General features: G+C 34.8%; 1 long non-coding RNA gene across 8 annotated transcripts; it reads left to right on the plus strand.

Moving 5' to 3' along the window:
• Window positions 1–10,852: 10,852 nt before the first annotated feature.
• On the plus strand, window positions 10,853–14,575 carry LOC132034431 (uncharacterized). 8 transcript variants are annotated; one of them, XR_009409094.1, is made up of 4 exons: window positions 10,930–11,248; window positions 11,335–11,373; window positions 11,921–12,219; window positions 12,512–14,575. It is a non-coding gene; the product is annotated as an uncharacterized LOC132034431 (long non-coding RNA). The 8 variants fall into 8 exon arrangements; XR_009409090.1 differs by having other exon boundaries at window positions 10,932–11,244; XR_009409093.1 differs by lacking the exon at window positions 11,335–11,373 and having other exon boundaries at window positions 10,933–11,244.
• Window positions 14,576–27,963: the final 13,388 nt, after the last annotated feature.

A 27,963-nucleotide genomic window follows, 5' to 3' on the forward strand; every position in this document is an offset into this window, starting at 1 on the left:
CCCGCTCCATTGACATCTCTACTCGTTGGGGTTATTGGCATACATAAGATTTTTCATAAGTCGGTATTGGCACTTAAAAAAGTGAACAGATGAATAAATCACACCTTAACAACGTCATATTTTATATTTTAGAAAAATACAATTCAAGTACACTACTATAACTCTTCACAAACGAGTTTTCATTTTTTGAAATGTATATAATGTACATTAGAATATTGCTACTTTTTATATATAAGGTACCAAACATTCACTCAAAGGTTCATCAGCCATTCGATCTGTACGTTGGTCTTAACCCACTTCATCGTCGAAAAAGCTTTCTCAACTATAGCAATATATTATAACTGGCAGAAGTAAAGAAAAATTCACTAGTTGGAATACATGGAGAACATAAGTTTCATGCTTCTTTCTTGAAAATTATCACCAAGTCCCTTAAGATTGCAAAAACTTTTATGATGATCTCATGCATCAACAAAATAATTCTCAAGCTCAAAGTAAATATTAATCATAAAAAATTTATTAAAATAATCAGGATATAAGTGAAGCTACTCCCAATTATAATTTTTCAATATCAAGCTTGATAAAAAATTAACTCAATTCAAGCAAGCAAGTCCAAGAAACAAATCAATTATCACCTCATCGATCAAAGTGATTATGGATCCGCGACTTTTTTAGTATGGAAAAAAAAAAACCAAACTAACACAAAAAAAAAAAAAAATACATAAGTAGGTTTCACGCACGAATTTCGTGCGTGAAAGAGGGCAACAAAATCTGCCCCCTTTATTCTTTGGCCATTTTTTTAAAAATTGACGTTTTTTCTGTACTTTGACTGAAGATTAGTCATGTTTCAAAACGCCAGAATATCAATATTTTATATAGAACTTAATATTTTTTTTTGCGTACAATAATGTCGGCTCATTACATTAAGTACACCTAAACGTTTGGATCGTCATTTTAGGGGTTCTAAAGTACCCTGAAGTAAGTTTTGTTTGTTTGGAAACTTGTTAGTGTTATTTTGGTTCAACTTATATAGCAATAAAGATTCTAATTAATCATCGTTGGGCGAAGGAGGGGACGAAGGAACCGGAGGACACAGAGCCAGTTTGCCAATAGGTATTGGCTTTGTCAAGCTAGATGCACCGTTACTCGGAGGAGAGAAAACAACTGGAAGATATTCATCCGTGTCACAGAGAAAATTCAAGCACGAGTTAACAAAGCCATTAATATTAATTAAACCTTTGATACCATACAAAACCCTTTCATCTATCTTGTAAAAGTTCATTATATTCTCTTTCTTTTTCTCTTCTTGTTCTTATTTTAGTAATGACAACAACAATTTCAGCTAAAAAACACTTAACCTAGAGGCTGAAGATTTCAAACCAACTTCCTTGGAGAAAAATGGAGTGCCTTCTCTTCCCCACTTAGCCATTTTTCAGCAAACTCTTCTCCTTCATTTCCTCAATTTTCACCCCTTCAACACACTTTTCTATAGAACCCGATGTTTGTGAATGCGGTTATTATTGTTGAATTTTTTTTTATGGATTATTAACTCTAGAAATTAATAACAGACTTAAACAATCAAAGCAAATTTAAAACTTCCTAATTTTTTTCTTATTGATGACTTCATCATAAACTAACAATACAAATTAACTGCATGAGTCAGAAATTTAAAAGAAATTAAATAACTCCTAATCTTCATCAGAATAGAAGTCCTCAATATCGTCCTCGAAAAATATTGGCGGCTTTTCTTAAGACATATCTTTTTTCGCAGTAGATGTCGCTTCTCTCGGTTGATAATGCTTGTTCTTCGGCCAACTTTAGCATGTAAAATCTACAACGTCTTGCCGATTACGTTGTTTTATTTTCTAATCCTTTGTACGGCAAGCTCGTAAGTTTCTGGAACTACTCGAGGCATAGTTATTGAGTACCTTGTTGGGATTGGAGCGTTGAGATTTTCCAAGTCACGAACAAGACGTTCTGATTCGGCAAGCCGATGTGACCATTCTCGGCGTAAACCGCAATAATATTCTAGTGGATCTGAATATTTCACACTACAAAAATCATCATTACGCTCTATAAGAAGGTGGAGATTTAGCTCGTCTAGTTTGAAATCACTATTATCACTCAAAAAATTGCTATGATTTGAACTCTCATCATAACTGCTATTTGGTTCTTTTGGAAGGAGTAAAGACCAAGCTGTGTTTCTACTACTCGACATTGAATACGTTGTAGTCTAATAACAAAAGAAAAGGCTACTTATATAGTTGCAAACCCCCATGTACCCTTAGTTGGGAGGGGGGAGGGTTGTCTTAATGACCCTACCTACTTACTTTATATAAAAAAATATTAATCTTCATCAAACATCTCACAGTCCGAATCCCACTTGGATCTAAATCTTGTGCTACCATGTACACCATATTCTACCCTAAGGTAACATATTTGCATCCGATTGTTCTCTTCGCGAAAACGGTTAAGAGCAAAATTAAACTCTTGTGGAGTTCCACGAGGCACGACATAGCACGTTTTTTTATGCGTTTAAGCCCTACTGACGCTAACTTTTCCTCCAGTCTTTGCAGCCTCGCTAACACGCCAATCCCACTCCACTTTTATTTTATTATTGTATTCTCGATTGAATCTGTTGTTAGGGTTATTTGAGTATTGAAAATCATCATCATCTAGTTCCCATGTTCTACCCATTGCTTCGAATATGTTTCCTAGGGTAAAACAAGTAATAGAATCAAGATTACCAAATTAGGTGTAGCGTGACATGATAACTCGTTTTAATGTGAATGCTTCCAAAAATTGTCAATCATGTTATATATAGTACTTCATTATTTGACCGTTTTAATATGACTCTCACTTGTATTGCGCACCATTTTAATGTGCAATGTAAGTGTTGATTTGACAACACACCACGCATGATAATTTCAGGAATCTATGACACATGAAGACTTGATTTGACAATACAATGCTGCATTATTTGACGCTTTTTAATATGACTCTCACTTGTATTGTGCACCATTTTAATGCGCAATGTAAGTGTTGATTTGACAACACACCACGCATGATAATTTCAGGAATCTTTGACACATGAAGGCTTGATTTGACAATACTATGTTGTATTATTTGATAGTTTTAATATGATTCTCAATTGTATTGCGCACCATTTTCATGCGCAATGTAAGTGTTGATTTCACAACACACCACACATGACAATTTCAGGAATCTATGACACATGAAAGCTAGATTTGACGATACAATCTTTGCGTTATTTGACCGTTTTAATATGACTCTCACTTGTATTGCGCACCATTTTAATGCGCAATGTAAGTGTTGATTTGACAACACACCACGCATGGCAATTTCAGGAATCTATTTAACATGAAGGCTTGGACGAGTGAAAAACGCATCAATTTCATAAGTCTAAGTCATACAAGCCATTGAAAAAAAAATCAAAGTTCGTAGAAAAAATGTCTCAAAATGCTTTAACTGTTAGGGTTTTACTATTTTGGGATGGAGATATCGTTGAGGACAATTACTCTGTTCGTTATAGTATTAAACCAAAATCCCATGTTAAATTTCCAACAACTTTAAATTATGAAACACTAGTCAGTTACATGCTGTAATGACCCATTTGGTCGTTTAGCACTTTTAGAGCTAATATTCCTAAAACACTTTTCCGTGGTCTTATTTTAGTATTTATAGCTTGCGGTAATGGGTGACTCGGTCATTTAATTGACGGGTAAATTTTTGTATATGTATTTATTTACCGTGTGTGAATAGTTTATTCATAGGAATATTATTTGCACCCATATAAGGTATAAGTTGGTAAATATATTATTTGACGGAGCGGGTAAATTTTAAAGTAGACAAAGTGGTTACTGAAATTAATGAATTAAGGAGGCTACTGTGATAAATAATCTGACTAGGCCCACATATCTTTTTCCTTAGTGGCCCATCTGTGGAAGACCTAATATAGAGTCTTAGTTCATTAATTGCATAGAAAAGAAAGGGTTTAGGGGCGAGTTGGAAATACACTACGCATGAACTTTGCACAGCAAGGGAAAACATAACAGTTTGCAGGTCTATTATTTAACCCAAGTCACGTGATCATTGAATTGAATGGTTGTACTAGTAGTAATTTAAATAAGGTAATCATTAGGTTAATGATTAGGATACATGTTTGGCTAATAATTGAGAAAATGGTAAGGGAATGTTGAATTGTTATGGCTATTACGTAGGTTGCAGTGCATTGTTGAGGGATAGTGTTTTATTATTATTTAGGGGATTGAAGTCATTATCTACTTTGGGTCTACTGGTTTCTAATTTTTATGGAGGGAGTAATAATTTTGGGTTAATAATGCATAGTACTATGTTTGTGTGTAACGTAGTAAACCCATATATGGTGTTTTGTGTTACATAGCCTTGCATATCCTGCAAAATCCATTTCTTGGATACATTATCATAGCACTATACTTCAGTGACCATATTTTCGTTTAGTCATAAAATTGTGTACACATGTCTTGCTTATGTATTTGAATATAATACTATTGATAGTCAGTGTATAATGCATTATATGTAGTTAAGTACTAGATGTATTGAATTGTATGTACACCTTTAAATTCATGGTATTTGAGTTGTGGAAGTTAGATTTTAATCCGAAGTTAAGATTTTGGGGTAATTAAAGGTTTCGAGTCCTAGTCTTAAGAATTGAGAATTTATGGTTTGAGAGCTCATTATGGATGAAATTGGCTAATTTTCAGGATATATGACCCTTAAGTTATGAATGAAACTATTTTTTTTTTTTAAAGAAAATTCCAGTTTTACCCTTGTGGGTCCGTGGTCACTTCTGGGTGTACTTTTGGGTTTTGAATATAAATATAGCAACATGAGTGTCTTTAGATTCGTATTCTAACATAGACCGCATATTTGATAGATTTTGATCGTTCAGAGACTCTACGCAAAGGAAAGGCATTGGTTTGATTGTTCGTGGCACTCGCTCGGCATTGAGGTAGGTTACGGCTTACCTTTTTGGTTAGACTTTGATTAGCGAAATATATGTATAGTTAGATCATCGTCGGAGAAAGCATGTACGCTTTCGTGTATGAAGTTGGGATGGACTAGGTTGGTATCGTTAACTGAATTGTGGGCTTGTAGCCTTATATGGTTATGTTGTGACTTGATTGGAAGTGATGATAAGGAAGAGAGTATACGAGGCCCGAGGTCCTTACCGAGATCGTGAGAGTAAACGAGGCCCGAGGTCCTTACCGGGATCGTGAGAGTGGTACATGGACTTCGTGGGTCCCCCATGGGTCATGGCTATTGGGCGACGATCTACACCGCCATAGCATGTGTGTACGGGCATTGCATTGTATCGTATTGCCTTGCGTTGCGTATTCATTCTTCATATCACCCTTTATGCCTTGGATTCTGTATATGTCTTTCTATATTTGAACTGATATATTGGATTGTGATTTTTACTTGTACTTCATTGCGAGCATGTCTATTCTTGCCTTTCTTCCGTGTATATGTTAGCTAATTGTTGTCGGCCTATGATACCTACCATACTTGTGTTTGTACTAACCCCTTCTTTCGCATTCCTTTTGAGTGCAGAGTACGAGATTGGTACCACTTCTGCACCTCGACACTGATCCTGAGGCTATCTACGGAGCTTATACCTACCATACTTTTGTGTTTGCTAGGGTGAGCTTATTGGACGAGTCCGCCACCCCTGGGATTCCTTCTTTAGTACTTGTCTTACTTTGATCCTTAGACAGTATTTCTAGTTTTGAGACTCATGTATTATTCAGACACGTTGATTAGTGGCTCTTGTACTATATCTGACCATTTTCCTTGTGTTGTTTTTAGAATTGGAAATTCCGTACTTGGTATTTATAATATATGTTAGATTCTTAATTAATTCCGCATTATTTACTAATTATTATTGTAAAATTGAATAAGGGAAGGGTTCTCCTACCGAGGTGGGATATGGTAGGTGCCCGCACGACTTAGTGGTATTTGGGTCGTGACACATGCACAAAAGAATGAAAACTACACCTACTGAGTTTGGAATCTCAATAATATGCAGATATCCACAAACAATATCAAACGGTGTAGTGCATTATGGCATGCACAATATCGACAATGATGAATCTTTGAGTGATTATTTGGGATATAGGAAGAATATAGTGATTTAGTATTCATTAATGTTCTTGAGATGTATGTTGAAAAGATACCTCGAGATAGTTAAGTCCTCAGTCAGCCTATTCATGGTAACACTACTGGGGACTTTAGTTCTTATGGAGCCATTTTGAGTGGTCAAGTGTCACGCAAAAATATAAGCCAGCAATTTAATCAAGCTTACAATGAAAATTGGTAAATATGCATTTTTATATTATTATTATTATTATTATTATTATTATTATTATTATTATTATTATTATTATTATTATTATTATTATTATTATTATTATTATTATTATTATTATTATTATTATTATTATTATTATTATTATTATTATTATTATTATTATTATTATTATTATTATTATTATTATTATTATTATTATTATTATTATTATTATTATTATTATTATTATTATTATTATTATTATTATTATTATTATTATTATTATTATTATTATTATTATTATTATTATTATTATTATTATTATTATTATTATTATTATTATTATTATTATTATTATTATTATTATTATTATTATTATTATTATTATTATTATTATTATTATTATTATTATTATTATTATTATTATTATTATTATTATTATTATTATTATTATTATTATTATTATTATTATTATTATTATTATTATTATTATTATTATTATTATTATTATTATTATTATTATTATTATTATTATTATTATTATTATTATTATTATTATTATTATTATTATTATTATTATTATTATTATTATTATTATTATTATTATTATTATTATTAGTAGTAGCAGTAGTAGCAGTAGTAGTAGTAGTAGTAGTAGTAGTAGCACGTGTTTGTTGTATGAATTGGTAAATAATCATTTTTCAAATCTTTATAGGAACTATTCTCAAAACTCGCCAGTGGTACCAAGTATGGATGTTGGTGAATCCTCTCAGTTCGGTGGAGTTGATCATTCTCCACACCATGACAGTGCTTATGAACAATAGTAAGTTCATCACTTTGATATTAAATAATCCGTATATATATATATATATATATGATGTTGGTATTTAAAATATGTTACTTTTCGTGTAGGAGGAGGAATGCACTTGATAATGAAGATTTTCCAAATTATTATGAGTCATCATCGAAATAGCTAATAATGCAGAGGTAACCGATGATGAAGATGATGATGATGTTCAAGTTGGTATGACCAACAATATTCCTCAAAGCCAAAACCAACAAGAACCAATGCACCACTACGTACCACCACCGATGGCGGAAAACCCAACTTGTCAAAGCCCAATTCAGTGGCATTCTAACAATATTCCTTGTCTTGACAGCCTGCAAGGTCGTGATGATGCATTTGTCTTGACAAGAGAAGATGATCACAGTCGCCTAAGAAGCTGGATTGAACCAAAAGATCTCAACAGAGATCAATGCTATCTTGCAAAAGGAACGTTGTTCGCATCCAAAAAGGCGTTGCAACGAGCTGTCAAAATTTATTGTTTTAAGGACATGAGGGAGTTTAAGGTTGATCAGTCAAACACAAAGATATGGAGGCTAGTTTGTAGGCGACAGTATCAAGGCTGTGAGTGATTGCTTCGGGGAATTGTTAAGCCTGATGGTATGTGGGCTATCACAAAATTTTGCCAAAAACATACTTGTGATATGGAAGACAATCGAGCAGATCATTATAATTTAGATACAAACATGATTGCTCAAGTGTTACTTAAAGACGTTGCCGAAACACCAAGGTAACTTATCCTACCTAGTACATTATATGCCTTATATCAGTTAAAAGATCATTACTAAATGTTGTTTGTTTAAACTTGTGCAGGATCCCCATCAAATATTGCATTAGAAACGTTCAAACCGTATATGGTAAAACTATAAGCAACAGAAAGGGATTTCTCAGGCGTAGACGCGCTTTTGAGATGATCTTTGGAAATTGGTATACCTCTTTTCAATCACTACCAAGGTATATGGCGGCTCTAGAATTTTTTTAACGTCTTTAATCATTGTAGAGTGTAACTTATAGAGGGTAAAATTTTTAACTTCGTATTTTGGACATTCAAACCATGTATTGATAGGTTTACTCACTTTTGGCTAGTGATATCCATAGATGGCACACATATATATAGTGCATACGACATCAAGCTCCTAATTGCAGTAGGAATGAATGCCAATGGGTCAATATTCCCTCTTGCTTTCGCAATTGCCGCTAACGAGAGCGACGACACATGGGGGGTCTTTTGAAGACTCATGTTATTAAGGATCGTACGGGCATATGCGTGCTGTCTGATCGTCATAAAGGACATATTGCACTGTATGGACAATTTGCCAGCATGGCAGCTTCCCCTTGTTTACCATCGCTATTGCTTAAGGCACTTGAAGGCAAATTTGCAATCAAAATTTCACAATGGCACTCTAAACAAATTGATGTAGGGGGGCTCGATGGAGCATCAACAAAGAAAATGAGCTGCAAAAATGGATCTGATTAGGGCAGTTAGTGAACCCGCATATGTTTGGTTGATATAGCTCGAAATTGAAAAATGGATGGTTTATGCTGATGGTGACAAAAGATGTGCATGCTCACAACAAACAGCTCAGAGTCTTTCAATGGCTTGCTGAAATCTGCTCGGGGACTACCTGTCACCTCAGGTGAGAATGACTTTCAAGCAGGTTGTGGAGCGATTTGTACTTAGGACAAGGCAGGCCGGAGCGATATTAGCAGAAGGCGGGACATGGATGCCAAAGCCCTCCAATAAGATGGAGAATTATAGAAAAAAATGTGAGCTTCACCAAATGACCAAGTATGACCTCATTCAACGTGTGTACGAAGTTAGGACAGGTTATTACAACGGTAAGGGTGGAAACGTGCATACCGTTTATGAGGCAACAAGAACATGCACTTGTGGTAAGTGGCAAAAGTACCACATGCCGTGTTCTCATGCTGTAAAGTGCTTCGAGAGGATGAAAAAAACGGTAACAAGTTATGTGGCGGGGGAATACAAGGTCCACACTTACCTTAGGGCATATTTCGGCCAATTCCACCCAATTTGTAATGAAGCTTATTGGCCAAACGAGCCATTTTCGATGGGTGCTAACAAGGATTACATCAGGAAATTGGGCATTAACTCACAGAGTCGTAGACCCAATCAAATGGATGTTAGTGAAAGAATTTACTCTCGCAAGTGTTCTACATGTAAGCAATATGGCCATGACAAGAGTTCGTGTGGGCAACAAAGCCATGGGGGTACAAGCACGTCTCGAAGTAATAGAGCCTCTAGAACTTGAAGATTGTATTGTTACTGTAAGTTAATATTGTATTGCTTTGAATTAGTATTGTAATTTAATGGAATGAATTGTTTTTGAATAAGTATAAACCTCTCGTATTGGATGAATTATTATTAAATAAAATATTTATATTTGTACATTCAAATATAATATTTAAACATAAAGATAATAAGTTTTCAAACAATACAAAATACACATTATATTAAAAAAAGAAAAATAACAACATAATATAAAAAATTAAAGGTAGATCAAAATATTTTTATCTGTACATTCGATTTGACTAACTAATAAAACACTTAGATCAAAATCCTATAAAATATGACACTTAAACTTAAAGAAGACAAGTTTCCAAACAAACAAAATTTACTTCGGGGAACTTTAGAACCCCTAAAACGACGATCCAAACGTTTAGTTATAGTTGACGTAATGAGCCGACATCATTATACACACAAAAAAAAAAGATATTAAGTCCTATATAAAATATTAATATTTCGGGCTTTTGAAACATGACTAATCTTTGCCCAAAGTATGAAAAAAACGTGATTTTGATAGCTTTTTTTTTTTTTTTTTTTTTTTTTTAAAATAGCCCATTTCACGCCTGAGAATCTGTGCGTGAAAGGACCAAACTAAAAAAGTTACAGTTTGATCCTTTCACGCACAGATTCTGTACGTGAATACTAGTTTGGTAACTTTTTTTTTTTTTGGTGTTATTTTTGTTCCAATTTTTTTTTTTATTTTTTTTTTACACTCAAGTCGCGGATTCAAGTGATTATTGATTCTAGAAGAAGTTGGCAATCGATAGCCTGCACAATATCTCAACATGATAGTGATGTAAAATAGTATATTCAACAATTCTAGGATGCGATCCCCCTAGGATGACAAAAAACTCATCAAATTTAGGGAACGAATGTCATTTATTTGATACAATATTTAAATTCTTCATCATTATGTGAATCACATCCTCTCTCTCACTAGCCCAATCTATCCTTTGTCACACCAACAGGTAAGCACTGACATCTAGTAAATGAAGTTCAGGAGATAAACATACATTTGACAGAAATGAGGTCAACAGATGTTGATAGCTAAAAGTATGACTGAACATCTGACAATATATGTAAACCTGTACATTTCCGATCAACTTTTTATGCCCTTACCTGTAACAAATAAATTAACGACAACAAATATAAATAAGTACAAGTACTGCAATATCTGATGTTCAAGGAGAGAGACGTTCATGACTAATGTGATATTCTTTGTTCGCAACAAATTCTTATAATGCCTTTATTTAGAAAACTACAATATGAAATAACAAATGATGTCGTGAATATGATTATTAATTATTTGAGGGCAATGATAACAAAAAGTTATGTGAGTAATGAAAATAAAGATCATTAAGTTTTAACATTAAAGATATAAATGACCGGAGTTATAGCAATTGACATATTTATTCTTGTACAATAAGAAATAGAGAAGAAGTAGGAGAAATCTTGACTAATGTGTTCTTTTTTTCTTGCACCAAATTCATATTGTGCCTCTATTTTTCTATATTTTATAAATGAAGGTTTCAACGTGTCAGCTTAATGGCAATAAATGTCAAGATAAGGGTACTTTAGTCATTTCATCCATTCGTTGAGCAACACTGTACTAATTAGCTACGTGGCGTTTATTTCTAAAGCCACCTTCGTCTGCGCTGCAATTGAATAGCCGACTCATCTCTTTCTGCTCTAAAAATTCCTCCATGCTGCCTTCATCTTGAATTTCTTTCTTCTTCTCTTTTCAAGGTAAGTTTGTATTCTTTCTCTTTTTTTTTTCTCTATTCCAGAGCTGTACTTTCCGTTTTCCTGATTTCTATCTCATTTTTTTTCTTTTAGGTTCAAATTTGTCTTGGCGTCGATAATATTTGAGTTATGGTAAGTCTGCTCCGTTCTTTCTCTGTCTGTTGCACCTGCTCTTTTGTTATTGGAATTTGAGGCGCATGTATTGCTTTAAAGATTCTTTTAGCTAGGTAGTTGCTGGAACAGATTTTGCACATGTATGTTATCTCCATTGATATTACAATCGTTGATTTTGTATATGCATTCTCCTCTCTTTCTAGGTGTGTTGAAAATGGGTACCCAGATGCATATTTCTTGTTTTTGATTTCAGTTATGTAAAATGTATTTTGAGTGTGAAAATTTTGTTCTTCAATTATGCCTATTGAGAGTGAAATGGTGCTCGGAAACAAACCAAATTACCCAATATATTTAGGAGATAAAGAACCAATTATAAAAAGGTAGCATAGAAAGATATTGAAAATACTTTCTTTTCGCAATAGAAAAAAGTTATTACTACTGGTTCATAAGCATGCAACAGCTTATGGACATGTTCTCTGTGATGAAAATTAAAATTTTCATGTATTTCTTTTTCTGGCTGAATCTAAAAGGAAAAATTTAGATTTTCTTTTGAATTCTTTTATAGAAGGAGAATTGGGGTAGATGAAGAAAGAGAATTGAGATGAGAAACATTGCTAGAGAGACCTAAGGAAAAAGACAAGAAGGAACTATGTAATATAACTATGTGTTGGCAAGTATTAATGTCGCGTATGATAATGGTTACCAGCTTTTTAGACACGTAAGTATACCCACAAAAGCTAGGAGCTAAACTGACTAAAATTCCCTGAGATATTTAATTGACTAAAGGAGATGTTTTCCCCTAGAGTATTCTTCCGGTTGATTCTGCTAGCTGGAGCTTAACGGTCCTTTATGCAACTTGAAAAGGTATTACAGCGTCTTATGAGGACATGTAATTGGAAAGAACTTGTGAAAAATCTCTTTTCATTTTCTTCTTTTCAAGTTAAAGTTGTTATAGATACTCTTTTAAATACACACTTATTGTTTGAACTATTTTTTCCTATCCTTAATTTCTTCTTAGTTGAGTAGTCATTTTTAGCAATTCATCAAATTCTTGAATTTCAGAGGTCCAATTTTCTGCTAATTGATTTTTACTATTATTCTTCATAAAATTGGTATTTGTGCTTTGGGCAATGACGCTTCTGCACTTTCTACTCAGATGCTAATGAATAGATTGCAGAAAAGGAAACAGGAGCGCGAGAGGATGGAGGAATATAGACCAAGGTTACGGTGGTAGCGTTGTTGGTCCCAATCACCTTATTCCGAGTAATATTCCTTTATTCCTGCCTTTTCAATTCCCATTCTATATATCTTGTGATTTTTTATAAGTGTTCGTCTATAGAAGTTTAAAAAATGCATTTGGTTCTACAATATTTTTAAATAGGTCTTCCTTTAAAAGAAACATATTTTAATTGATATATAGCAGGTAAGAAAAATGATGTGCTAGAATAGTTGAACTTGCCTAGGAAGAAACAAATTAACTTGGTGGTTTGGTGATGCTGAAGTGATCTAAATTTTGGAACAAAGATCCTTTCTTGGGTATTTTTTTCGCTGTGAAAAATTATCTTCCAAGTGAAGATACTCAATAGGCCCACCTAAGAACTTGAAGTGTGTTGCTGCAGAGTAGTGTTCGTTACATCCTACGGTACATCTTTCGCTCCATTTTGTTTAAATATTTTTGTCGGTTTAGTGTTTGGAAGTTTTATTTCTGTTTTGAACAGTATAACTCTTATTTCTCCAATCTCGTCTGCTTTCTTACTTTTGCAAGAATTATAAAAGAAGCAATCCTGCTTCCCTAAGAGACTTATTGACTTTTAAAAGAGATAGTACAGTGCACTGGACATGCGAGACGAGCCTTCTTTGTCCATTGTTTAGGTGATTGGAATACAATAATTCATTGTACGTACAAAGAAATTTTAAGGAATGTGACATTTGGGAAGGAAATTTCCTTGGTGTGATGCGTACGGGGATTGTGCATTATGGAGGTTTGTCTCCAACCGCCTCTTTTTGCATTTGGCTTAATCATGTTTTTGAATATTTCCCTCTTTGCTGTGGACATGAAGTAGATTTCAAGCTCTAGCTCCGCTTAACTTTATAATGGCGATTAGCTTTTCCTTTCTTCTTTTTCATACTTCTTTTTCTAGTAGATTCTTTCCTGATGATACATTACCGTATGTGAAGTCGAATTTCACATTGTATCAGCACACACTTATATTTGATTATGCCTATACATGTTAGAAAGTTTTAATAACTGATTTTGGTACTTTTAACAACTCATAAATCAAGCTAAAAAGTCAAATATCACACTAAGACGTGCATTTCCACTACATATCCCCGTATATTTATAATTGTTGAAGTACAGCATGGCATGTCTCCTTACCTGCTCATACTTTTGTATTACCTCTGGTCTTTTACTCGCAAATGTGCCCAAACGGTGTTTGTAAATCAAGTATAATTATTTACTCGAGGCTATGTATGTGAATTGAGGGATTCTACTAAGTCGATGGTCGAGTACGAACAGATCTTAAAATGATTCAGATTATTAGAAGATGTGTTGTTTGTATTTCTCCTGTTTGAAATTCTAAAATTTTAACTATATGGGTGTATTCAAATTAATGTCAATGCTCGTGAAATTTCTATTCTGTCCTCATGCCTATTTGACTTTATAACAAAATTTGCTATGTTATGCAAGCTTCACAAATAGATCAACATGGTACTGTGTGTTGCACATTCTATCTTCAATAAATTCTTCAACTTCTTCCGGAAACAAATGATTAGTCCCCCCTGCTTCTCACATTCCATGAATAGCAGGGCTATCGAGGAATATCCAGAAAAGCATTTCGGCTGCTTTGCATTAGCTTGCTGAACATTTTGACTCCTGTAAAACAGAACACAGAGCACAACCGCATTTCTGTGATGACATCATGATAAAATGAAATTGATTGCTTACATTCGACAGGACGATAAGATGGAATTGTTGGCTTCCATTCGTGAAAGAATGTTATAACTGTGATCATCACTCATCACGATTGTTAGAGCAGTGGTGTCTTAAGTATATATAAAATGTTATTACTTATTCCTCTGTAATGAGTCTCATGGTACCAATTAGAGTTATTAAAAGTCTGCTGCTTTTTGTGATGATATGATACTCATACTATTACGAGGTTGTGCTTGATTTGTAAGATGCATGTAATGCTGCAATACGTTTTGCTGAACAAAGATACAGTTTGTAATAACTCAGTCCTCCGCGTTGTAAATTGAACGGTGATACAGTAAACAAAACTGAACATATATGCAACATTATTGGTTAATAGCATGTTGTTAGCTGTTGTTGTGGATGTACAACTTAATGATTTCCTTCAAACAACTGTCTTATTACAATAATATGTATTATGTTGGGCCTGTTCTGGCACGGGCCATGCACCCCTAGTATAGGACTACAAATATGGAATACCAAATGATGTCATGGACATGACTATTAATTATTTACGGATTGTGGTATAAAAAGTAGTGGGAGTAATGAAAATAATGACCATTAAATTTTTTTACATTAAAAATTATGAATGAGTGGAGGAATAGTAATTGACACATTTATTCTTGTACAATAAGCAATAGAGAAGTACGGGAAATTGTCAAAAAAAGAAAGAAAAAGAAAATGGAAAATAAATTATATCTTTGATCAAAGAGAGATGCCACATCACTCTTCTTTTGCCAAGCTTTGTAATAGGAAAATTTACATGGCATAGCTAACTCCAAGAGGTATTTATTGTTAATAATTACTATTTAAGTTAATTACATTTCGTAGCTACAATTTACATGGCATAGCTAAATTTTCATATATGTATATATATGGCTGAATACATATTTTGACTATATTATGACTGTATGTTTGTCAAATTTCATGTGTTGTTTATTTCATTTATACACCTAAAACCTAGCTACGAATACAACTGGAAAGTGAATTCAAATACACTTAAATACACGCGAATACTCCTAAAAACTAGTAAATGTAAATACATAAAACATAACTACGGGTTGTTAACAACTCTAATCATATAGTCATTTATGTAAGTTTAATTCCCTTTATAATATATATAGATAGATATGTAAATCCTTCATACATACTCTCACTTATATTTGGTCTTGTTAACTAGTACATATTATATATTTGTGGCTGTTACATCTCTACTTGTTAATGTTACATGGCATTTTTTTATTTATGTTTAATCATTAAACAACTCAATTTAGTTTATTTATGAAAAAATGCAGATTAGAGGACTCATCAAGGGCAGATTAACTAAGCCGTGGTTACTTATGTGCTATAGTAAAAAAATATTAACATTTCATAACACGTTATAAATAGGAAAAGTAGGGAGATTATACATTTAAACTCGTAGAAACTACTTGTTTGTATGGCAGCCAAATCATTCATACTCGCATAAGAGTACTTGTTTATCAATGTTGAATATCAACTATATTTAAGATTAAGGGATGGTTTCAGAGACCTTCCCTAAGGTCTACCTCATAAAGTTAGATATTTTTTGTAGTTTACGATATTACGCTGATCTAGTTTTTCCGAGGTTTTTATAACAATTTTTTTAATCTATTTATCATTGATTAAAAAAATCATGATTAGACTAAGCCTGTTTGGCCAAGCTTCTAAAATCAGCTTATTTTGAAAAGTGTTTTTCAAAAAAGTACTTGGCGAAAAGCAGTTTGTGATTAGCCTATTAACCTAAAAAACACTTTTGAGCAACAATCTGTGTTTGGCCAAGCTTTTAAAAAATGTTTTTAAAGTGTATTTTTCTCAAAAATACTTTTCAAAAAAGTGTTTTTGGGCAAATACTATTTTTTTAAACTTCTGAAAACAGCTTCTGCTACTCCCCAGAAGCACTTATTTTCTTCCAAAAGCTTGGCCAAACACCTCATCTTTTTAAAATAAGCACTTATTGGAAAAATAAGCACTTTTGGGGAAAAAATAGCTTGGCCAAATAGGCTAGCACCCTCTCCTAATATTAAATTTTTCAAATTAATTAGTCTTATGAATATTTGGTTGACAAAATCTTTAAAAATAAAAAACCTAATTCTTGTAGGAGAATATAATTTATACTTTAGATTCTCCTTTTAAATTTTCAATGATGTCGTCGATGATTCACCAAAAACATCTTTGATACATTTAAGATTGTTAAAATTGAGATTGGGACAAGAATTTAGAGAGACAAGAATAATGGGACAATTCTTTCTGCTTTGTATTCATCATAACGACCTCCTTATATATAAGTAAGGTTCTCCTTACCCTAGTCTAATAAGGTAACCCTATTCTAATAGGACTACAAATTCTATATTTTCATAATTATAAATTCACCATAAATAGACCAACTTATTACAACTAAACAAGAATAGGGTTCCCACCGACCTAGGATTTCTGGGACTGACTGATGTGACCGGACAAACTAGTCCGATCACACCAAGTCTCAATACCCCTTTCAAGTTGGAGCATGAGGGTCCTGAATGCCCAACTTGCCAAGCAAATATTGATGTTGCGATTTGCCCAAAGTCTTTGTAAACACATCGGCCAATTGATATACATGACTAGGAAGTATTATACTGGATTGGAGTGCGCCCCGGACATAGTGATAGTCGACTTCAATGTGTTTAGTACGTTCATGAAATATCGAATTTCGTGCAATATATAATGCCGCTTGACTATCATAGTACATTTTCACCGGAGATTTATGTTCAACGCCCAAACTATGTAAGTTTCCCTTTAACCATTTCAATTCACACACTGTCATTGCCATTGACTGGTATTCCTCCTTTGTTGACGAGTGAGAGACAATGTGTTGCTTTTTGATTTTCCGTGATATGGGTGAATTTCCGAGGGAGATAAACCAACCAGTAAGTGATTTTCGAGTCAATGGACATCCAGCCCAGTCCGAGTCACACCATCCGTACAACTGGAGATCACAATCTTTTCTCATTACAATGCCTTGTCCTGGGTTCTTTTTCAAGTAGCGCACCACACGGTTTCCAGTATGCTTCCTTCTTTGGTGCATGAATTGGGACCGAACATGCACGCAATACAGTAACTCAGGTTGCGTAAAGCTAAGGTATATCAATCTACCGACTAGACGTCGGTATGATTCCGAATAACCCAAAGTCGCTTCTTTGGCCAACGCCAAACCGTGATTCTGTTCATAGGAGTATTGATTGGTTTAGCTCCTAGTAAACCAGACTGAGAGATTATATCCAAGGCATATTTTTGTTGACAGAGAAATAACCCAGTTGGTCCACGTGCAACTTCAACTCCCAGAAAATACTTCAGAGGGCCCAAATCCTTCATGTGAAAATATACACGTAGATAGTCTTTGAATCGTTCAATGGCACCATGGTGGTTTCCTGAGATAATCAATTCATCCACATAGAACAAGACTTTAAGTTGCATACCTCTTCAGTGCATCGTGAAGAGAGAATAATCTAAGTACCACAATTTGAACCCATATTTCATCAAAGCACTTGATAATTTCGCAAACCAGCACCGTGGGGCTTGTTTTAAACCATATAAAGATTTACGAGTCGACATACTTGGCCTGGATCAGGAATTCGAAATCCCGATGGCAATTTCATATAAACTTCCTTCATAAGGTCGTCGTGCAAGAAGGTATTATGAACATTCATTTAATGTAACTCAATTACTTTGCAACGCAAGCTGGGAAGGTCCAGGCCCGATTTCACGACCTAAGCAACTGGAGCAAACTTTTCATTATAGTCAATTCCTTCCTCCTATTTATTGTAGAAAATGACTAACCAAGATTTACATTGCTCGATTGTGTTGTCAGAGTTGTACTTGATCTTATACACCTATCAACATCCAAACGCTTTCTTATCCGGTGATAATATTTCAAATGTCCACGTTCCATTATCCTTCAATGCGCGGATCTCTTCTTTCATGGCTTATCTCCAATGTTCCTTTTTCATTACCTCTGAGAAATTTTTTGGCTCGATTCCTGTGGTGATTCTTTGGAAGGAAGCTTTGCTGTTTTGAGGAAAAATTATCACAAGATGTATAGAGAGATAAAGGATAAGGCGCACCTGAGAGTTACTGAGGATCTGGCAGACGCCTTGGTGGACTTTCTTTCCGGAATGTTTTAGTGATATAGTCGCGCAACTGAATCGGTTCATGCTTCTGACGTTTACCTAGACCCAATTGTTCATCCGGTGGCATTTCATTGGCCCCGATACCTTCCACCTATACTTCATCCATGTTTTCTCTATTTGGACTGGCATCTGTCCGGCCTAATTCTGGTTGAGCCGTAGGTTTGGTATCTAGTGTCTGTACTTCGTCCATTCGAGTTTCGTTCGTACCTACATTATCGACCGTCTTCTTCGAAGTGGTGTTGGTTCCTTTCTTCCTCTGTTTTGTCCGGGATCGCTTCTTCGCTTTTGACTAAGTTACCTGATCCTGAGCAGTTGGGAACTTAGTCTCGTTGAAGTCCACATCTCTTGAGACTAAATATTCATCATTCTCTAAGTCATATAATTTTCAACCCTTCTGTCATTAGGGTATCCCAAGAAAACACATCTACGACTCTGACTCTCAAACTTGTCTCTCGTTCTTCCCTTTGTGTGTGTATAACATAGTGACCTTAGCACCCTTAAGTGATCATAAAGGGGGGCCTCCTCGTATAAAATTTCATAGGGGGTTTTCCCTTTCAAAACCAAAGATGGTGTTCTATTGATCAAGTGCCCCGAAGTCAAAACACATTCTTCCCAGAAATTGATCGGAAGATGACACTGAAATCTCAATGCTCAGGCCATATTAAGAATGTGATGGTGTTTCTTTTCAACTCTTTCATTCTGCTAGGGTATCCCTGTATAAGATATTTGGAAAGAATTCCATATTCGAAGAAGTCTTCATACATGTGAACTCAGTTCCGTTATCACTTCTAACGATCTTCACCCTTTTACCAAACTGCCTATCCACCAAAGGGAAGAATTTTTTCAAGGTTTGGGACACTTCTTTCTTATCGACTAAAAGAAAAATCCACACGACTCGCGAACGATCATCCACAACAGTAAAAAAAATACGAAGCACCACAAGAAGAAGGGGTTCTATATAGTCCCCCATAATTCACAATGAATAATATAAAAACTATTAGAAGCTATTGTCACACCCCATCGAGGGGCATGAGGGCTCCGACCCATTGGCCGGGAACCATCTGACTTAACAATTATCTTGAACAACATATAACATAACTCAAGGAATACTTACACGCAGAAAGGGCCCAACATAAAAATATTTGGTAATCCAACATATATGTGCATATGCGAACCAACAGGGTCGCTACAACATCACGAGTATCATAGAGCTGGCAAGGCTACATAACTTGCTAACTACGTACAAATGTCTACAGACCTCTATGGAATATAAACTGTAGGAAGGACGGGACAAGGCTTCGTCATACCCATATGTACAAATCAAAATATCATACCAAAATAGACTGCGGCTCCGAACCAAGTGGAGCGCACTGACTATAGCTGAGGGAAGATCCTATCTTGTTTTGGCCGCTCGCCCGACTACCTAAACTTGTGCGCATGAACACAGCGTCCACAAGAAGGGACGTCAGTACGAATAATGTACTGAGTATGTAAGGCATAGATAACAATATAATACAGATATGAAAAGTAACATGAAATAAGAGAGAGATAACCTGTACGTTTGGATGCCTCTTGAGGCGGATGTCATGCATACTTAACTTTAAAAAAAAACATTTTTATACATATATATAGTACCATGCCCGGCCATTAAGGTTCTCTGTCATATATATAGTATCATGCCCGGCCATTAAGGTTCGGTGTTATCATCATTAGCCCGTGTCTGGGCCTCCCGTGTTCGGGGCGATATCATAACATGCCCACTGCAGTGGTTTGTACATCTACGTGCCGTGCCCGACAGACTATAGCGCGGCGCGGTGTGAGAAAATACATACATAGATATAAAGCATGCATGAGAGCCCAATCAAAAGCCACAACTATATCGGAGTGATGTAAGGTCAGTAGCCTCCGATTATATTATGGATCAATCATCATCGTTCATCCCACCTTGAAGGAACAGGGGTCATAAGGTGAGATTACCAACAATGAAGGTAATTAAGAAATTGTAAAGTAAGCTCAATCATCTCATAATAATATAAAGCTCATATACTTGGAAATCTCTATGAATAAAATCATCTCATAATAACATGAAATCCGTATGCCTTGGAGCTTTGATAAATAAATCCCTCATAATAATCGTCATGGTTATCATAAAAAAAAATTATTCATCTTTAGCATCATAAAATTTTTAAGAGTCATGAATCTCTAACATTCTTGGAAATGAGGATTTTTATGGAATTCATGCATGGGTTGGTAGGAAAAGAATCATGCCTTTAGAAGCTCAATAACATCATAAGGATCATGAGATTCGTGGACTTCTTGCATTTGTGGAACCAAGGATATTATGGGTAGGACACAAAGGTTTATAACAAAAGGATCATGCCTTTAGAAAGAAATGGACTAGCCTTAACATACCTGGAGGCTTATTTCTCGACTTTTCAACTTACTTCCTGTTTTGAGATTTACTTAAGATCGTTTGCAAACCCGTAATCTACATATACAATAATTCACACTATTATTAGACTCATCCTTACATGTTCGTCTTAAGCCTTTAATTCGAATCCACTTAGAATCTGCCGAAATTCGGGCAACATCTCCCCTGTATATATGCCTAGCCCAAAATCACAATACCAACAACCAACAACAATAACAACCATATCAACATCAACAACAATATCATCAAGATTCTATAAGATAAATATGCACAATTTCATCCAAAACTTTCTTCAAACCTCAATCCATACGCCAACAATACCAACGCAATAATTATAACTCTTATTCTCGTAAATATTCCTAAATAAATATTAATAAAAAGAGATTCATACCTTACTTTTGCTAGAATAGCAAAATCTTCAATTTTTACTTGGATCAAGTCAATTCCAACACAAAACAAAACTATAATCGCGACTATACGTTACTCGGACCTCGATTAATACTCCATCACTTGAATATTATGTAAAATCCTTACTTTGTGGTGTATATAAGCTCTCTTATGTTGGCTGAGCTTTCTAGAGTATTTGGGAAGTTTATTATGGAGAAAAAGATGGATTTTAGCCCTTATATAATGGATTAAAGTCGGTTGGCACTGTAGCACTGTGCACTGTAGCAATGCGCGACGCTGTGCGTTCGCGCAGTGCAGTCCCCTGCTCTGCCCACCTAACTTGTAACGTCCATAATTCTCTACTCCGATGTCGTATCGACAAGCGGTTTGTTGCGTTGGAAAATAGACTTCATGAACTTCAATTTAGGCTTTTGCTTTGCTTCAAAACTCCTCATATACTAAAAGATATTCTTCCTCAAAGCTGGGCCAAAATTGCCCCTCATATTTTTCTCCAAAATTCCAAAAACTTAATTCCCTTAATTTACGTGCTCTCCAATCCTCCCATAGATTACTATATGAACTTAAACCCTCATAACAAAAAAAAATTGGTGCACCTGTTCTTGTATATCCTTGAAAATAACTCTAGTGTCCAGACTTAAAACATCCAACACTTATAAATCTTAACGTACGAAACTACGGGATGTAACAGCTATATTATCACTTAAAGGAAAAACACTTCTTGTTTGCTTTTCCCTTTGGCATACATCACATTCTTTATCTAATCTAATACCAGTCTCTTTTAAGCCTAACGTCGTAATGGACTTTGTTACTTGTGTTGAAGGATGAACTAACCGTTTGTGCCAAAGATCGAACCAATCGACTGTCTCCATCTTCATAGCTCATATCTGCGACACATTCCGAAAATAGTAAAGTCCACCTCGACGCTCACCCGTTCCAAGCAGCTTCCTCGTGGTGGGGTCCTATATAACACACATAATTTTATTAAATTTTACGTCACAATCTAAATGATCAACAAGTTGTGACACAAAAATTAAATTGCATGTCAAATCCAAAATGTAAAGGACATCCTTCAACCAAATCCTATTATTTAGCCTGGTTGCTCCTTCTCTCATTGCTACCAAGCTACTTCTATCCGGAAGCCCAACCGCACACTCAGAAATGTCCCGCTGATCGTTCAGCTCCTCCGAATTACCTGTCACAGAGTTGGTAGCTCCGGAGTCAATAATCCAAGATGAGTTTTTGGTCTTACCATCCATCTGGCCATTCAGGTTAATTCCTTGTGAATGCAACACGAGAATCACATTCTTCTGGATTTCTTTGCTCAAATTGTGAGGTCTTGTTCCGCCTATATTCATCGGTCCTATCTCTGACTGAGTTCTTTCTTTAGCAACCAAGGCGTTAGCCCGATAGCTACCTCTTCCAAGACCTGATCCCGATACACCTAACTGCTGCTGTTGTTGTCCTCGTCCTCTTCCTTCAATTGTTTCGTCGCCTTTTTGATTTCCCGGACACTAATCCGGATATCCAATGAGTCAAAAACATCCGTCCACAACGTGTCCGAATTTCTCGCAATGAGTGCAGAATGCACCATTGTTGACACCTAATTTTTTATCTCCCATAATTCACTTTAATTACTCAGACTCCTTGGAAAATAAATAAAATAAGCTATGCACCTTAAAGGGTTTAAATAATTTTTTATAAATTGTTTAGAACAATACTTTGCTTCTTTGAATTGGTGAAGAGTTTTTCATGACATCACAAAGTTGTTTAGAAATTAATTGGTATTTTTATGACATTTATAAGATACTTATTTGGTTTAATCAAAGAAAAAGGGCATTTAAAAAAAAATCATTATTTAATTGTTAAATTGTTAAAAATAAAAATTAGCAAATACTTTATTCCCTTCAATGCATGGATTTTGAGTAATTTAAGTAATTGACTATTTCACCCTTTAATCTTTAATTTTGCATATCCTGTGATTTGTCAAAATCTATTTATAATTATCTATAAATGTTTTAATTAGTTAATTAAGTGGTCCTTATATCAAATTGATGTTTAAATTATTTAATTATTTTGTTATGGCCACAATTAATTTGACCAATTCATGGTTCAAGGAAATTGGGGTCATTCTTGTAAAATTAGCCTTTTAATGGCCTTGATTGAAATAACCAAATTCATTGGCTTAAATTAATCAAGGTGATTAATGCAATTTAATTTTAAAACCTACTAATTAGGCCAAATATGGCCATAATTGAAATAACCAGCTAAATTAAAATCAAATAAGGCCAAATTTGGCTATAATTGAAATAATTAGTTGGATCAGAATCCCTTAGGGCCATGTTCGTAATTTTAGGCCCATTAACACAATTTGACCAATTTTTAAACTATTTCAATAAAATAATTATGTCCTAATTTTATCTATAATTAAAGTATCATCAATTTTAATTTTTATTTAATTATCTTTTTATATATGTACCAGGTATACATATATATGTATACACAAGATATACATATACATGTATACACTTAGTATACATATATGTGTGTACAAAAGAAAGGGCCCCTTTTAATTCCTTGAGGTCTGGACCGAGTCCACGCCAAACCAGGCTGAGCCCCGGCCCAAACCATTTAATAATGTTAAAAGGGTATACCCCCCCCCCTCCCTCCTCTTTATTTCATTTCCCTTTTTCAGAAAAAACCCTACTCCCACCCCGTTTCTCTCTCTTCCTCTTCGGTGTAACCTAATCGCCGCCTCGTGTTTCCCTCTTCTCTCTCCGCCAAAAATGGCAAAAAGATAGGGTTTAGCAGATGTACGTAGCTTTTACATGTCTATTGTAGTGAAAACATTTAATGTTTCACTCGATTTCGCGATTTTTAATCCAAACATGGTAATGAATCGTATTTTTGTTTTATTTTACTTTATTATTCTGTGATATACATGTTTTGTTATTGTGCCTTGCTTAATTTCCATTGGTTGGGGTTGAAAGGTCCAGATCGAACCGAATGAGGTTCAGATCTGACCGTTCATGTGTTTGAGGAATCATTTGAGACGTAGATTCGATTTGAAAGTTCATTTGTTAAGGATTGTTTGTCCCACATCGGGGTTTTTGTAGAGTTGAACAATTTTTGGGGTTCTATAAATAGAACCCCAACCCTATCATAGAAAAGGGAGGTCTTTTTGGAGAGAAAAAAGTCTGAGTTTCGAAAGTTTAAAGTTTTAAAAGAGTTTCAGAGGTCAAAAATTGGAGAAAATTAAAAGGAAGGCTGAAAACTTCGGATTTCAAGCCTCTTTAGTAATTTTTTTTAAAGACTTCACTAATTTGAGGTTTTCCTGAGTTTAAAAAATTTATTTTCCTTTTGTTTTTGAGTCTGTGTGGCTGAGTGTGGTCTTGGAAGCATAAAGGGCTTTCAAATTCATTTTTGAACAAGGCTGCTGTAACGGTTCGCATTTTCGCGGGTGGGGTTAGCGCTCGGAAAAAGCTACTTCGAACTTGTTGGTGCTCTTTCGGACTTTGTTTTAAAAGAGTCGCCACCTAATTTTTTAGGAAATTAGGAAAACTAGTTTTGAAGGGTTTATTCATAAACCGTGAAAAATCCTTCTTAAACCAAAGTTCTAGGTAAGGGTTCTAGTGATATCCTGGGGAAGGTGTTAGGCACCCTTGTATTAAGGATCCGTACTATACGGTTGACCTTCGAGTTCCAATGTGTGGGTATTTGCATGAACCGCTTATTTAGTGTAAATTCACGTAAAATCTGTCTTGTTATTTGTATATCAAGTTCTTTTCTTGAATTTTTTTTAGTGTAGTTCCCTTATATATGGGCTATTTTTTAGTTTAAATCTATCATATATAAAGAATATGCTTTCTCTTACATATGAGGATAAATAATCTTTTGCAAATAGGAAAACATATTGTAATGAAGTATATATGTTTTTAGTTCATGCTTTGCTCCATACTTGGTCAGGGTCAAACACATACATACGCTAAGAACCTCTCACCTATTACTTCTTTGAAGGACGTTTTAATAAGTTTGAAAGAGATTATTTTAATTTGGCATTGGGCCATAAAACAAGTCGAATTGGTGAAGGATAATCACCTACTATATATTTGGACTTAAAATCTTATAAGTTTAAAAAAGGAAGGATAATGACTTTTTTGATGAAATGTTGACGGATTCTAGCCCAAAACTTATTTCTTTTGGTTTTCAAAAAAAAAAAAAAAAGGCTTCAAGACTAACTTTGAAATTGAAATTTGGTCTTATAACAGTTTTATGGGCCGTGGCCCAAAAATCTAATTTTTTGTTGGTTTGAGATTTATCAAAAATCACAGCAGTTTTCAAGTGCACAACACAATACACATTTTGATTTATCTTCAAGTTTACCATGACACTAAGAACCTTTTTATTGCTATTTTCTACAAATTGGATTTATTATGAAAAAAGTCATGTCCCTTTTAATGCTAAATGAAAACTTTGACGAATAATTTTAATAGAAAATCTTTTAAGTGCTAATGTCTACCCGAATTCCTAATTCCAGTTTATCTCTTTATAGAAAAACACCTGTTTTGCCTTTATTTTAGAAATTCTTTTGAAAGTGAAAAATAGGTTTTTTTGGTAATTCGCAAAAAAAGGGCCTAAAGTCCAACTAAACGGCTTAAGTACCGTTTGCCTAAAACGTCTAGTTCCAACCATTTGGTTTCCAATAATGTTGTGAGTTTACAAATACAAATGAAGATAAACATATCATATCACAAGAATAAAATAAAATTTGGGGTGTACCAAGCCCCTTAACCATTTTCACCCATGGTTGGGCCTTCATAGACATATATTAGCTTCCCTTATTTCTCGGGCTCGGCAGAATTTGAAAAAATTGTCCTATTGGGCCTTAGGCCCAATAAGGAGGCTGTATCCCCGACCCAAGTAGCCATGCGAAGAGTAAGAGGGGAGGGGGGAGGAAAGGAAATATTTTAGGCTGAATCCTATGAAAATTCACATAATATACGCTGAAAATATACACATATTATAATAACATTTAGATAGAAATAGCCAAGCTGTCCTAGCATGATATTTTTCCCCATGATGCATTTTAGTGATGTGTGGGTTGAGTGTATTGGAGTGGTATTAGGGTGGTTGCCACCCTCCTTGTTCCCAATGTCTCACAAGATCCAAGGGGTTTCATCGAACCCGAGGCATGGCCGGCATCGGGGGAAGGTTGGCCACCCCAAGTGATCCTCAACCTTACCACAATCAAGCACAAGTGCATAGCTGGGATCCAATATCACTGAACAGCTTTGGCTTTCATCCCAAGATGGAGTACAGATATAACACTTAAGAAAAGATACTACCTCACTCTATATTCATTAAATGTCCTTTAAGCACCAAGGAAATAGGAGCATGTTCATCACATTATATATTGCATTTAGGCTAAGAGTGGTTTATACCAAGTAAATTTATCGGTTACTATATATAAAATGTATAGCAAATATCAATATGAAATTCAGTTACAAACTGCACATGTATAGTGAACCAAACAGACCTTAGTAAATGAGGAAATGTACCCTAAGTCACAGTTTACAGAGGCCAAGTATAGACTGAACAGACAGATATCATCATAAGAAGAGGGGCTATCTTTAAGTCAAGGTTAAGATACATGAATCATGGAGATAGGTGGGGAATTCCAGGTCCCATTTGAACCAAACAAGATGAAGACACCAAGCAAGAATAATGCAAGCTACACTTATAATATAAAGGGGTATGCATGGAATCATTTATGTCTCTTTGGGTGGTGTTCCCTTTTTAAAAGAAAACTGTATGATCTTCAACAATCTCAATAACTCTATTTCAGTTTTAGCCCCTGATTATTCAAGTTTCTTACCTTCTTTTAAAGTCCTTCCCTTGGTATTCAATTAGATCATGCACAGATGTTCACTGGTTCATCAGTAAGTCTTTACTATACACTTATCAATACATGTCTGATTTAGGTGATTCCTTTAGGTTCTGGCAATAAATCTACATGATTTTGGAAGGATGTATTTAGTCAACATACACCACCATAGGCTCAGGAAAATACCATGGTGCCTTTTATACAAAGGGAAGATGTGGCGGATCCAACAGTGTTATGATCACCCCTTCTTTTGATCCCCTCTCAAAGCACCTCTTTTTGAAAAGACTCTTCCTGGCCATGGGGTTTTAGTTTGCCTTCAACCCCTTCCAATTATAAAGGCTATTTGCTACCAAGAATTCTTTCTTATAGCCAAGTGTCTTAATAAGTTCAATTACAAGAATGTATAAATGGTTAACATTATTTAGGCTAGAGTGAAGATCATTTCAACACTAGAAGCCAGCAAGTACATGCAGGGTCACAGCACAAGTCAAATGTCATCAGCGAATTCTTTAGTCACTCTACAGAACTGCCCTTAGACCAGCCTAGGAATGTAACAATGTTGTGTTGTATCACAAACCCCACTTAGACAGACCATGGAAAATGTACATGAGACAGTCAAGGAGATAAAGACAATCAAACATCTTGGCAGGGCATTAAAGATCAAGTCTAGACATAAATTACTCAGGTAGTGGACAGTAGGCAATTCCCCTTTTTAACTTAAGCTGGCCATATT

This window comes from Lycium ferocissimum, chromosome 10, assembly GCF_029784015.1.
Source record: "Lycium ferocissimum isolate CSIRO_LF1 chromosome 10, AGI_CSIRO_Lferr_CH_V1, whole genome shotgun sequence".
Taxonomy (NCBI): domain Eukaryota; kingdom Viridiplantae; phylum Streptophyta; class Magnoliopsida; order Solanales; family Solanaceae; genus Lycium; species Lycium ferocissimum.